The sequence below is a fragment of the Adelges cooleyi genome, unplaced genomic scaffold (genome assembly GCF_023614345.1).
Source record: "Adelges cooleyi isolate 19-005CV unplaced genomic scaffold, UGA_ACOO_1.1 ACOO_flye_CR_arks_rails_tigmint_CR_PRNA_793, whole genome shotgun sequence".
Lineage (NCBI taxonomy): Eukaryota > Metazoa > Arthropoda > Insecta > Hemiptera > Adelgidae > Adelges > Adelges cooleyi.
In genome coordinates this window covers 297,220-309,735 of record NW_026096506.1, presented here as the reverse complement: position 1 = coordinate 309,735, position 12,516 = coordinate 297,220, and positions in this window count along the sequence as shown.

Below are 12,516 nucleotides of genomic sequence, written 5' to 3'. Positions count from 1 at the left end.
AATCAAAGGATGAATTTAACCATGTCATTAATACGGTCAGTGTCCATTATTAATTATTAAAAACTTAATATTACAATAATAATATTAAATAATATATTGTATTATGTTGAAACACAGTACGTTTAAAACAAATATGCACATGGTATCAATGATAAGATTATTATAGAATACATACATTTCAAAAAATCATAGAAAAAAAACTGATAACGCTAGACGCTTGCTAAAAAGACCCAATGAAAGTGGCAACACTGTACTTTTCCATAGATAATAAATGAATGGATAGGACATAAACCCAAATAGTTGGTTCTCAAATGATAAGAAACTGAGGCGATTTTTTTTTCCTTTCCATGACACAAATATTTTTTTCCACTCTTTAAAAATTTAAATTTAACCGAGGTGATTTGAAATTAATGAACATGAATGAATAAACCATTTGGGTAAAATTTTATTTACAATTTATTTATAACATTATAAATTTAAAATTAATTTTAACAAAATTTTTAAAAAAAAGTTGTAGTTTATTCGTGCCTAAAATGTATAAGTTTTGTAAATTTTGAACGCATTGTGATGTTATCATTCACTTTCCTGACCTTGTGAAAAAATCGTACTTTGTAGTAAGTTTTACAAATGGTAGTAATAAGTTCATCACGATGTGTATCAAATTGAATTGATTGGTCAAACAACACATTTGATTCATTGTTGACACATTGCATGTTTTCAAAAATTGAAAATTTGTTAAACAAATTTGTTTTGACTTTGATTACTCAAGTACTTAAGTAGACGGTAAATTATAAAACCGCAACGGGCAACGGCAGTCGGCAAATGGATAATGTAAATAATTGATAATATAAATAACATTGATAACAAATATTGATAATTCGCCTCAGTTGGCCGCCATTCCGGGAACCTCGCCTCACATGAGATTATCTATGGGCATGTCCTATCCATTCATTTATTATCTATGTACTTTTCAAATAAAATGTTAAAATACTGATAATTGAGACCAGAAACGAAATATCGCCAATTGAAAATAATTGGGAATGAGATCCTTAATAGATCTCACGACACTTTTTTGGGAAAAAGTTGAGATTTCGAATTATATCTTATGGCCGTTACAAGTAACACAGTGAAAAACCCCGTGGCGGTCAACGTGTTAATACATTTTGGCATGATAAAAAAGGTATTATATTATAACTAGGGCAGATAACTTCTAGCATTTGCATATTTGTTTTGCGCAACCGTAAAAAAAATAACATCCATAAAGAAATTTATTTCGTGTTATGACAAAGCCAAATCTGTAATTTTTGCATATTTAGGTCTTTTTTGCTTCTTGAGACATTTTTAAGTTATACATGCTTTTTAGTGGGATTTTTTTGAACATTTTCTTTAAAAATAATTTATCAAAACAATAATCAGTAAAAAATTTCTAAAATATTGGTCATTTTTTTTTAGGATCAGAAAAATGAATATCAAATTATAAAAATAGAAAAATAAATTGTCTTTAATATATTATGCATTAATTACAGTATGATTAAGTCAATAGTAAAAGTTTTATTAAGCCAACGTTTTTATTCGTTTATTGGTCGTGGACTCATAGTATAGCATATAAATATAGTTTATAATTTACAATTAGTCAGTAATTGTTTTTCTTATTTTAAATGTTTTTTAAGTAAATTATCCGTTTAATTAGTTTGCTAAAAAAAAATTTCAAAGCATATAAATAGTGCATATTTTAGGGTTTTTAAGTGCATAAGTGCTTGCATATTTAGTGTTATTTTAGAGCTACTAGTCCTCTGCCCTAAATTTATAACTAATTAGTTTTCTAATTTTAATTCAGAACTAGACAACTAAAATAGTAGATCACGATTTTGTCGGTATTATTTCCATGAAGTTATGTATAGTGTTGAATCACAACGCTATGTTAATTACAGCGCTCTATAACTTTATTAAAAATAGTCGAATTAGTTCTAAATTTATATAGAAAATTCTTCAAACAAAGTAACATCGATAAACATTAACAAACGAAAAAAATACCATGAACCCTTTCCCCTAGAAGGGATATAATTTTTTTCTTCGTTTCACTTTTTCAAGAAAAGTTTTAGAGATTTAGATCTGAAAATTAGACCGAAGGTAGATCTAAAACGAAAATATAAAATATACATTTTTCTCAAAAATCTGTTGTCAAACATTTTTTTTTTTTATTTAGGAAAAACATAAAAAATAGGGGAAAATTACACTTTGACCGCAGTCAATTTCTAGGTTGCTATGTGTGAGCGATTCAGCAGTCAATAGGCAATGAAAATATTTTCATTTATGTTAATTAAAATATACGGCTAACTATGACAGTACATGTTTATAGATATAAGATCAACCCTAATCGTACCCACCCTAATACTAAAATACATTTTAATCACATAATTGTCACATTAGGTACAACGATTTAATTGATTTGGTTATACATTGGATAAACACTGGGTGGGTGAACACTGGGCCTCCCTTACTTACTCACTTACTACTATTACGGTTTTTTTTATTTGGAAACTTTTTTGATATTTGACCCGAAAATGTTGTCCTTTTGTAAGAGCTTACAATTATATTATATTTTTTTCCGAGTTCAGAAAACATTAAAGCTAATTTATTAGAATTTTGTATACACAATAAGACAACATTTAATGTTTTACCGATTATTTTTTTATTACAAATTTATAAAAGTTTTAACTTTATATTTTAAAGATTGAAATGTGAAAATATATGACGTAAAATAAAAATCCTCATTTACAGTTTAAAATTTTGAAAAAATTTACTTAATACTAGTAAATATTTGAAATCATATCATTTTTTTATAATTATTGGTACAAATTATTGGTCCCTGTTCTCAGTATAAGATTTATTTCCCATTTTCAACTAGGTATCTATATTTTTATTTATATTTAATTAAATTGATAATTAAAATATACGGGTAACTATGACAATACATGTTTATAAACAGAAGATTAACCCTACTCTAATACTGAAATTTAATTTTTAAGCACATAATTATCATTAGGTACAATGCCTTTATCGATATTTGTATTTTTATCTTTGAACACTGGATTTCCTCTACTTACTCAACTTACTACGCATCGAAGCGTTTGTTTAAAAGTGATTTTATTAGGTGCAAATTTAAACTTACAGTTTGAATTACTTTAAAAGTAATACAGGTTAAAAATTTAGCATTTTAGTATGATTTTTCGCCTCCCGTTCTAAATTATAATCTGTAATTATTTAAAAAGTAGGTAATTATTCAAAGCTTGTTGTCGACCGGTCAAAAATATTAGAAAATTTTATATTTTTTTTATAAAAAGGTCGATTAAACATTTCCATTTAAATTGCAAAATTCGATAGCGCTGTGAAAAACACAAATGAACACAAACTACACTAATAGTGTAATCTACTGAAAAGAATTTTGGTGTCAAATGCATTACCAAGTATTCTGCCACCGACCATCCCGTAAAAAATTATTATACAGAAAAAACGTTTGCATTCGACAAACACACATAATACAGCCATGTAGATCTGTGTAACAATATGGTCAACACAGTCGGTATTTTATGCCCGTCTATATACTATATATATATATATATATATATTTTTTTTTTTATTAAAATATTTTCTTTATTTACAATCTATACTAGGTATATGTATAATCAGCAAGTCTAATGCCAACGATACAATAACGTCATAATGTGTGAACAGGAAGGCTCTCAGCAGTGCCACGTGACCTGAAAAATACTATGTATAAAATATAAATGTTTTTTGGGTGGATAGTGCTCGACAGTGGTGTGTGTCTGTTAAATTTCAAGGCCAACGCGCAACGACGTCGACTGTTTCCATAATAAAATAAAAATATAATTCTTGATATTTTTTTTTTACAAAGCCGGCGATGGATAACGGCCGAAAGATAAAAACCGGTTTGTTTAGGTAAACAGAAAACGCATATTATTTTACAGTACACAGCCGTATTTCCCACGAGACTGACTGAGTAGGTTACTGCCCCCAAGACGGCACGTTTCATGGCGGGTTTTTCGAACAAACTCCAAATAATAGTCTTCTAACAGTATTTGAATTTTTAAAGGAATATTATTACCAAAAAAAAAAAAAAAAGTTTTATTTCAACGATAAAACTAACAAATAAACAGCTACAAAATTAATTAACACTACTATTTAGATCTACTTTTTATTACTTACTAGTTATTGAAATATTGATGGACGTCCATCGACGTTACTATTGTTTTTTAAGATTTTTAAATACCTAACTAAAAGGTAAAACAAAAAACCGGCCGGGGAAGGTCGGAGGTCTGGTAAGGAATCGTTCTGACTGAAATGACAAAATCACTTTCAAGCAAACGCTTCGACACGTATCTGTATAAGCATTGTCAAGTATGTGCTTAAAATTCGATTTTTAGTATTAGGGTGGATACCATTGGGGTTGATAAAAATGGTATGCTTAACCATCTGTTGACTGTTGTATTTCAATTTAATCATAGCAACCTAGAAATGTATTATGGTCAAAGTGTAATCGCCTCCTTTTTTTTTTAGGTTTTTCATCAATGGAAAAAAAAAGTTTGACTACAATTTGTTGAGAATATTAAACTAAATCTACTTTTACAGTCTAATTTTTCAGGACTCAAGTCCTATAAGTTAGCTATAAAAACAAAAACAAAGAAAAATGTTTTACCCTTTCTAAGGAAAAGGGTTATTTGAAAATTTGTTTTGGTTTTGTTACAGTATATCGAACGTCCATGGTACTTCATCTGAAGAATATTCCATAAAAATTTGGAATTAATTCTACTATTTAAAAAAAAAGTTACAGCTCGCCGTAATTATAAAATGATAAATATGTACATTTTGTTGGGTGTATTCTCAAATTTGAACTTTTTATTTTTTGGTACATTAAAGTAATTTATTAATTTTTATACAATACAACACATGCCCAATTAATACAATATTGTAACTTATATAATGTGTGCAAAATATTTATTATTTTAATGATTTTAATTTCAAATCATAATATTTGATATTTTTAATATTTAAGAGGGGTTATTTTAGGTTGGCAACTAAACCTACCTAATCCCCCCGCCTAGTTCACTTGTAATAATGGCGGTAAATTTATGGTGCTAATAGCCGTAAAAAAGCGAAATCCACCTCTGTTTTATTGGTTTAAATAATATTTCGGTAACCTATCGGTTTGCATTTTACTTTGGCCGAAGTCCAAACCCTGTGAGATATTGACTGGTTCATGATAAAAAAAATCACCCGAACGTGCAATGAACGCGTGAAGACTTAGATACTGATCTTGAAAATGAGATTATTCAATTTGAAACTATGGTGAATTATTAACGGTATTGAAGCTCAACTGTTTATTCAAATGGTGTTTTATAAATCTTTCCCAATACTAAAGAGATTAAAAAAGGTACCCGAAAACAATGTCCACCGTTAGCTTCAATAAAATATAAATTAAACTAACCAGGAGTTGATAAAATTTCTTTTGATAAGCATTTACAAGTATCACTTGTCTCGTCATAATAAATATTAACTCCTACAGCAGCATTATTTTTTTTCATTAACATTATCACATTCTAATAAGTAACATATCGGAAAATATAAAAATCATTATATCAGTAGGTAACCTGTACAATAAATTATATTTACCTACTATTTCATTTTCATCGCCCCTGCAGTAGCTGTATGATTGTCGAAATCATCACATGTTAACTATTTATTTAAGTATAATACATTTAAAATTAATTAATGCTGAACAACGATTATCTAACATTTGATTTAACTGATAATAATAATACTTACATGAACAAGAAGACATTTCATATTCATTGAAGGTTAGCCATAGCCACTCCCGGTCAATACCTACGCCATATGCATATATATATATATATATTCATTGACATCATCAGATTTATCCATATATGGAACGTCGAATTTGTCTAATCTCTTCATCTTTATGTTGTTTAGCTTTTCGTTTATTCGATCCAATCGGGTATTTTTTTTTTCGGTAAATTCGACATAAGAATAACTCGTGACAAATTAAAACATAAAATCGTAGCTTTATCAATAGAAAAAACCAGACAAATGTTGTTGTATTTGCGTCACATTTAGCCAAAACATTGAATGCGTATTGCGTATTATAATAATAACTGGTAAATTTTAGTTTTCATTAACCGTTTGAAGCACAATAACAAATATGATAACGGTGTTTTCCACGCGTTTTACTATCTTAATGACAAATTTGTTTCCGATGATTCCCGCCATCTACCTGATATTATACACTACATAATAAAATACCGTTGGTATGATGAGCTGGTAACAGGTACTAGGTGTACAATATAATATTATACTCAGCGGTAGTAGGTAGTAATCAATTTATATTATAATAATTTATATTATTAAGTTTATCTTAATTTGTGGAAAAGAGCAGGATAATTTTCATTAAACTATTAAAGGTGGTATAAATTAAACACCGCTGTATGATAATAGACTTCACTGAATACCTACTACGGCCGCACACATTTTAGGGCGAGTCAGGCACACCCTGGTCCCCCCCTTAGCTAAGTGCCTGTGAATAGGTTAGGTTTCTATGTATTATGTACCTTTAGTAATTTTGGTAATTGTAAGTATATATATATATATATTATTATGTATAATATAATATTTTTTGTTTAAATATTTGTTCATCTATTTATTATAATTATTAAAATTATTTGTGTAATTGACATCGTATTTATAATTTTAATATTGTATAATATGTATCTATAAAAGTACATACCTATGAAAAAACCACAAAAAATGTTAAATACAAAAAGTAGTTCATGCCATGTTTTATATATACAACAGTAAATAGTAATTTTCTTAAAATATTTCGTAAGTTTCTTTTTAAATAGGTACAGTTTAGTTAGTAGGTAAATTTGATATAATTATTTTATTTTATACATGTAAAAAACATATACCATATTATAATATATATTATAACCATTGAATAATGTATTATATGTATTTAAACAAATTGTAATTTTTATAAGACACCAGACTATGCAAAGTTGTTTTCTCTAATAAAATTATTATGTATCATAAAAAAATAAAGTTATATACCACATAAAAAATGATGTGTCATATTATGTATTATTACCTATATACCTAATTATTTGGCTTAAAGTATAACAGTCTCATTGTAAATATTATAAAAATTATCTAATGTAATAATTAAAACGTAGAAATAAAAAATGGAAAAACTATACGAATGTTCGAGCTTGAGTTACTAAATATATATATATAAAAAATCTGGTATTAGAGAAATAATTAAATTGATTTTTTTTTTAGATTTTTTATAAGGAAAATAATAATTTCTTACCTAGACAGCAGACAATTCGATAAAAGTCATGTGTAAAATTATTTATATATTTTTTTATACTAAGAAAATATTATTTTGCTAACTGGGAAGTTAATTGAAATCATAAATAGTATTATTAAATTGAAGAAAATTATTTTCATAAATCACTAATAACTTTGTCCGTATGCATAAATACCTACAAATAAGTTTTAATCACGACTCCTTGAAGTCGAACGCAATACTTTAGTCATAATTAATTTATTCATAACTTAAAGTTAAAATTTGTAGCCGTGAATATTTTTACATCTTATTGTTTGATAAGTTAATGTGTGTAAAGTGTAATGACTAAAATCATTTTTTATCAACACTTTTATTTTTTTAACTTGAATAAAAAAATGCCTATCTATACCCGTACCAGGTAATATTTTAAAATCATTCGTAAAATTTTGATTTTGTCTTTACACGTGTATGAATTACAAATTAATGACTGTGTTCGAGTGATTTAGATATATTATACTATTATAATCATTCCGGTTTTACTCCCTGGACAGTGGACACATCTACTACTCGTTTAACCAATTGGTTCATAAATGCATTTTTAAAAACAGATTATATTGCAAAATTATTGGTATGCTTTAGTAAAAAGTTGTTATTTCTGCTATTTTGTGACAATTTAATTACAACAAGATTTATGTTTCCTATGGTAAATTTGACGGCCTTAAATGTTTATCCTTCATACTTTAGCCGTAAGTCCAACGGTTAACGAGTTATGAGGAGAAACGACAAGGGGGCCGCTCGTCCACTTTTTAATGGATGTAAAGTTATGTACAAAGGGTAGGCATGGGGTGTATGGTCAATTTAGTATGGACCGATTGTGTACTTTTAGTTGCTTACGCGAAATAAGATACATTTTTTTTTATTGTTTTATTTGGCTGGAATGAAATATTAAAAAATTGAAATAATATTGTGTGTCGTTCGCCAACCAGAGTATCATAATAATTATTTTTTGATCCAATAAAAACTGCTTTGCGTGGGACAAGAATGTGTGGGCAGTACTGCTATCAGTAGATTTACCATTGTAATATTTTAATTTTATATTGCGATCTATGATGGACGGATAATCCGGCAAAAAGCACAACTAATACTAAAATTAACTAGATACTTAATAATGAAATACTAAATTAATTCTAGGGTAGGTACTCTGACAAACGAGTTGTCCAAAATGTTTTATTATGTTCAGTATAAACGTGAAAGTACTTAGTATATTACACATTAGATCATTTTACACAAAAAAAACGGTGCAATGAAAATCCCAATGACATTTTTTTGATTCAATGCAGTAGAAGTATCAAAAAAAAAAATAATTTTATAAAACTGATAATAGTTGACTATTGGTTACTTCATACAGAATTGTAAAATGTATTTCAAATTTATGTTTTCCAATGGCTAATGAACTTTTACTTCATATCGAATTTGAAATGTTTTAATTGCGTTGCGGTCACAATATTCCTAAAATAATATTTTTAAATGTTTAATAAATACTATTTTTAAACATTTTTTGAACATTAAATATACATTTAAATCCCAATATTTACTTCTACATATTTATATAAGATTAGATAAATATTTATAAAGCAATATTGATTTTCCAATCAAAATTAAACATTTATACAATGACTATCATTGACAAATGCTATGTGGGAATAGTATTTAACTTTTTTCATTTTTTTAACACAGTTATTCGCAGTACTAACTGTCATTTACGCCCTAGGGAAATCATATTTGGCGCCCCTATATAATGAGGCTAGAAATTTAATATACTTTCCATGAAAGATTTTACATACATTTAACCCTACATCAAAAAACCCTATAACTGCCTAATCTCAACAATATATACAATATCTTCTTCTTCTGGGCTTTTACAGGCCTTCAAGGCCCATCGCCGCAACAACATGTTGTCTCCAACCCTCTCTATCGTTTGCACATTCTTCTGCGTTCCTTACGTTCAGAAGTTTAAAGTATTCTTGTACTCTATCTATCCATCTTTGTCTAGGGCGTCCTCTAGGTCTCTTAGTGTCGGGTTTCCATTTAGTTATTGATCCAATCATTCCCTCTGATCTCCATACGTGCCCCGCCCAACTTATCCTCGTGCTCTTCAGGGACCCAATATAATGGTAGGGGTTCCTTATAGAGATTATCCAATTTTTCGTCGTTTCTCATTTCATACTCTCCGTCGTTATTTCTCTTTGGACCGAACATTTTCCTTAATACCTTTCTTTCAAACACTTTCCTTCGTCCGATTTTGTCGTGGCCCATGTACCACACGCATATAGAGCAATTGGTTTAATTATGACTTTGTATAACGTTATTTTAGACTTTATCGATAGTAATCGTGATTTGAATAGTGGCGTTAGACTACAGTAGCATCTATTTGCTGCCATAAGTCGTTTTTTAACTTCTCCGCAGCTATTAGCATTTTCATTGATCTCTGCCCCTAGGTACTTGAAGCTCTGTACCCTTTCAAATTTGTAATCATCAACTTTTAAACAATTAGTATTGTCATTTCGTCTCGAAAGTATCATATACTGAGTATATATTATACAATATAACATATTGAAATACTATATCATTTATTTTTGTTATATGTAATTAACAATCATTTAATTTTTTAGTATTACCGATAAACTTTAAATATTATTATAATTAATGTTCTATGTATTTTCTACATACATAACACAAGTCAAATAATAATAAATAATTAAACAATTTGGTTACCTACTTAAGTATATTCTTAAGTATTCTTAAGCGACATTTCACCACGACGTTCTTCATAAAAAAAATTGATCTGTGTTTTGTTCTGTGTTTCCTCCCAAGAAAAATTATTAATACCACTCATTTCTTGTGCTTTCTTAAAAAATATTTCAAAATTGTTTCTTAGATCTTTAATATAATATAATAACGAATCCTATATAGTGATACTACGCGAGATAGGTCAATATCGACTAGTTGTAGACTTTTTGAAGTTTTATCAAATCTTTCCAAGATGGCCGTCCAAACATTTAGAAGGAAAACAAATGCTAATGGTTTTATATTTTATTGTAAATTGATTCCGCTTCGTGTTTATAATAGCATTCCTTTGATTGGAATCGGTAGATAAAAACTCCAACATATCCAATCTTAATTGTTTTGCATACTGAATGTCGTCGCCTGTGTGTCTTTAGCTGTCCTAGGCTTCTGACGACATCATTCCTGACCATAGGTATCTAATTTATTCGTAGTTGTTATTTATTCGATATAAATTTAATTTATAGGTAATTTAGCCCTCTTATTTAATAAAAAAACAAAAATGGTGCCCCACCCCTTAATAGTTTTTAGTCTTTCACATTTTTTTAAATAATTAAATAATTTTTTTATCATTTTACAATATATTTGAGTTCATTGTAATTAGTATTCTTATTTATTTTTTACATTGATTTTTAACGAGAACATTAAAAATCGAAAATATAGTCATAAGTAAATATCACTTTGCCGTGCGTTTTTTTAATAATACAAATAATTAGTGTACACTGTGTAATACAATATTGTGAACTAATTTTTGTACTAAATATTATAATTGTATATTCTACTTATATGTGTTAAACAACAATACATTATATTATATAATATTATTTTTTTAGTTAGATTGGTAGAGAAGAGTGGGTGTATAGCGTCACTTCATTGAAAACATAGGACTTTGAGAACAGTCATCAAAGAAATTGTTAATACAAATATTTAAAGATAAGATTACATTAGCACATTGACGGAGCTCAGGGGTGAGGCTTGGGATATAAAAAACCTTTTAACTTAAAATTAGTGTTTTTCAAAATACCTACATTTATTTTTTAGTGAAATACATTTTTTAGAGGGAATAATGGAATAGTATTGGTGTTTTGTAAAGATACATTTCTAACTAACTGATGGAATTCAAATTTAATTTCCATATTTTGATCTTTAGTTAAACATTTGATGTCAGGTAGAAATGACAATAGAAATTGTCTATCGGGGTCGTCATCTAGATCTGCTCTTCGCACCGAAGGTGGGTTTTTTTGGTAGCTCGAGAAATGAAGTCTGAAATGCAGTTTCATTTTTTTTTTTTTTTGGGGGGGGGGGGGAATAGTAGTACCGATTGCGATATCAAGTTGAGATGTTTGAGGTTCATCAGCTGAATGTGTTGTAGGATTTTCAGTCGAAATTCCCTATGCGTGTACAACACTTTCATTCTCGAAATTGCCAGTTGTCCTTTAAAATCAAATTTAAAAAAAGTTATAAAATTAATAGATTTGTAGAGATATTGGCTAAGTCATAGTTCACCATTTGCTCTGTATTTCACTAATATTTATTTGTATAAATTGTTTTATTGCTTTAGTGTATATCAAAATTTAATAAAAGTTTGTTATTTATAATTTTTTTTTTTAATTAGGCCTTACTTCCGAACCTCTCTGGTGACCAAATATCAGGATTCGGTTTAATTCAGGGCCAGTATCGCACAATAAAAATATTTCGAATTGCCCATGTTCAACAGTGTAGTCCTTAAAAGAATCCGAAATTACCAAATCCATTAATGGTATGGGAGCAACAGGCATTTGAGTGCCATTTTGGAGCCTGACTATTCTAACAGATTTTTGTAAGCTGTTCACAGCCGTCGTCAGAATACCATTGCCAGCCACTGTTTGGTAAAAAAATTATTCATGAATTATCATTACGAGTTGTTTATGATAAATGTAAGGATGCAACGTTGAGTACTCTAACTGTAAGTAGACCAGCAGAATTGTTTGATTTTAGTTATTACCTATACACTGGTTGATTGCTACAGCTGGTGCTTCCATAGTTTCTGCTGCTCGCTTTTTAATTTTTTTTTTATATCCAATAATAAAATAGTACTTTGTAAAAATGTTTATTAATTATAGTTTATGCATGCTTGTATAAGGAAAAAATCCTCAACATAACAATCCAATCAACTATGTTTTTTTTTTAATTTTTGTTAAACATGTAATAATTTAAAATCAAGTTATTGGCATTATAATCATTTGGGAAGGAGAAAATATTTATGTAAATTATTGAAAAATTTGGGTTATTTGTCTGAAAGTAAATTTTAA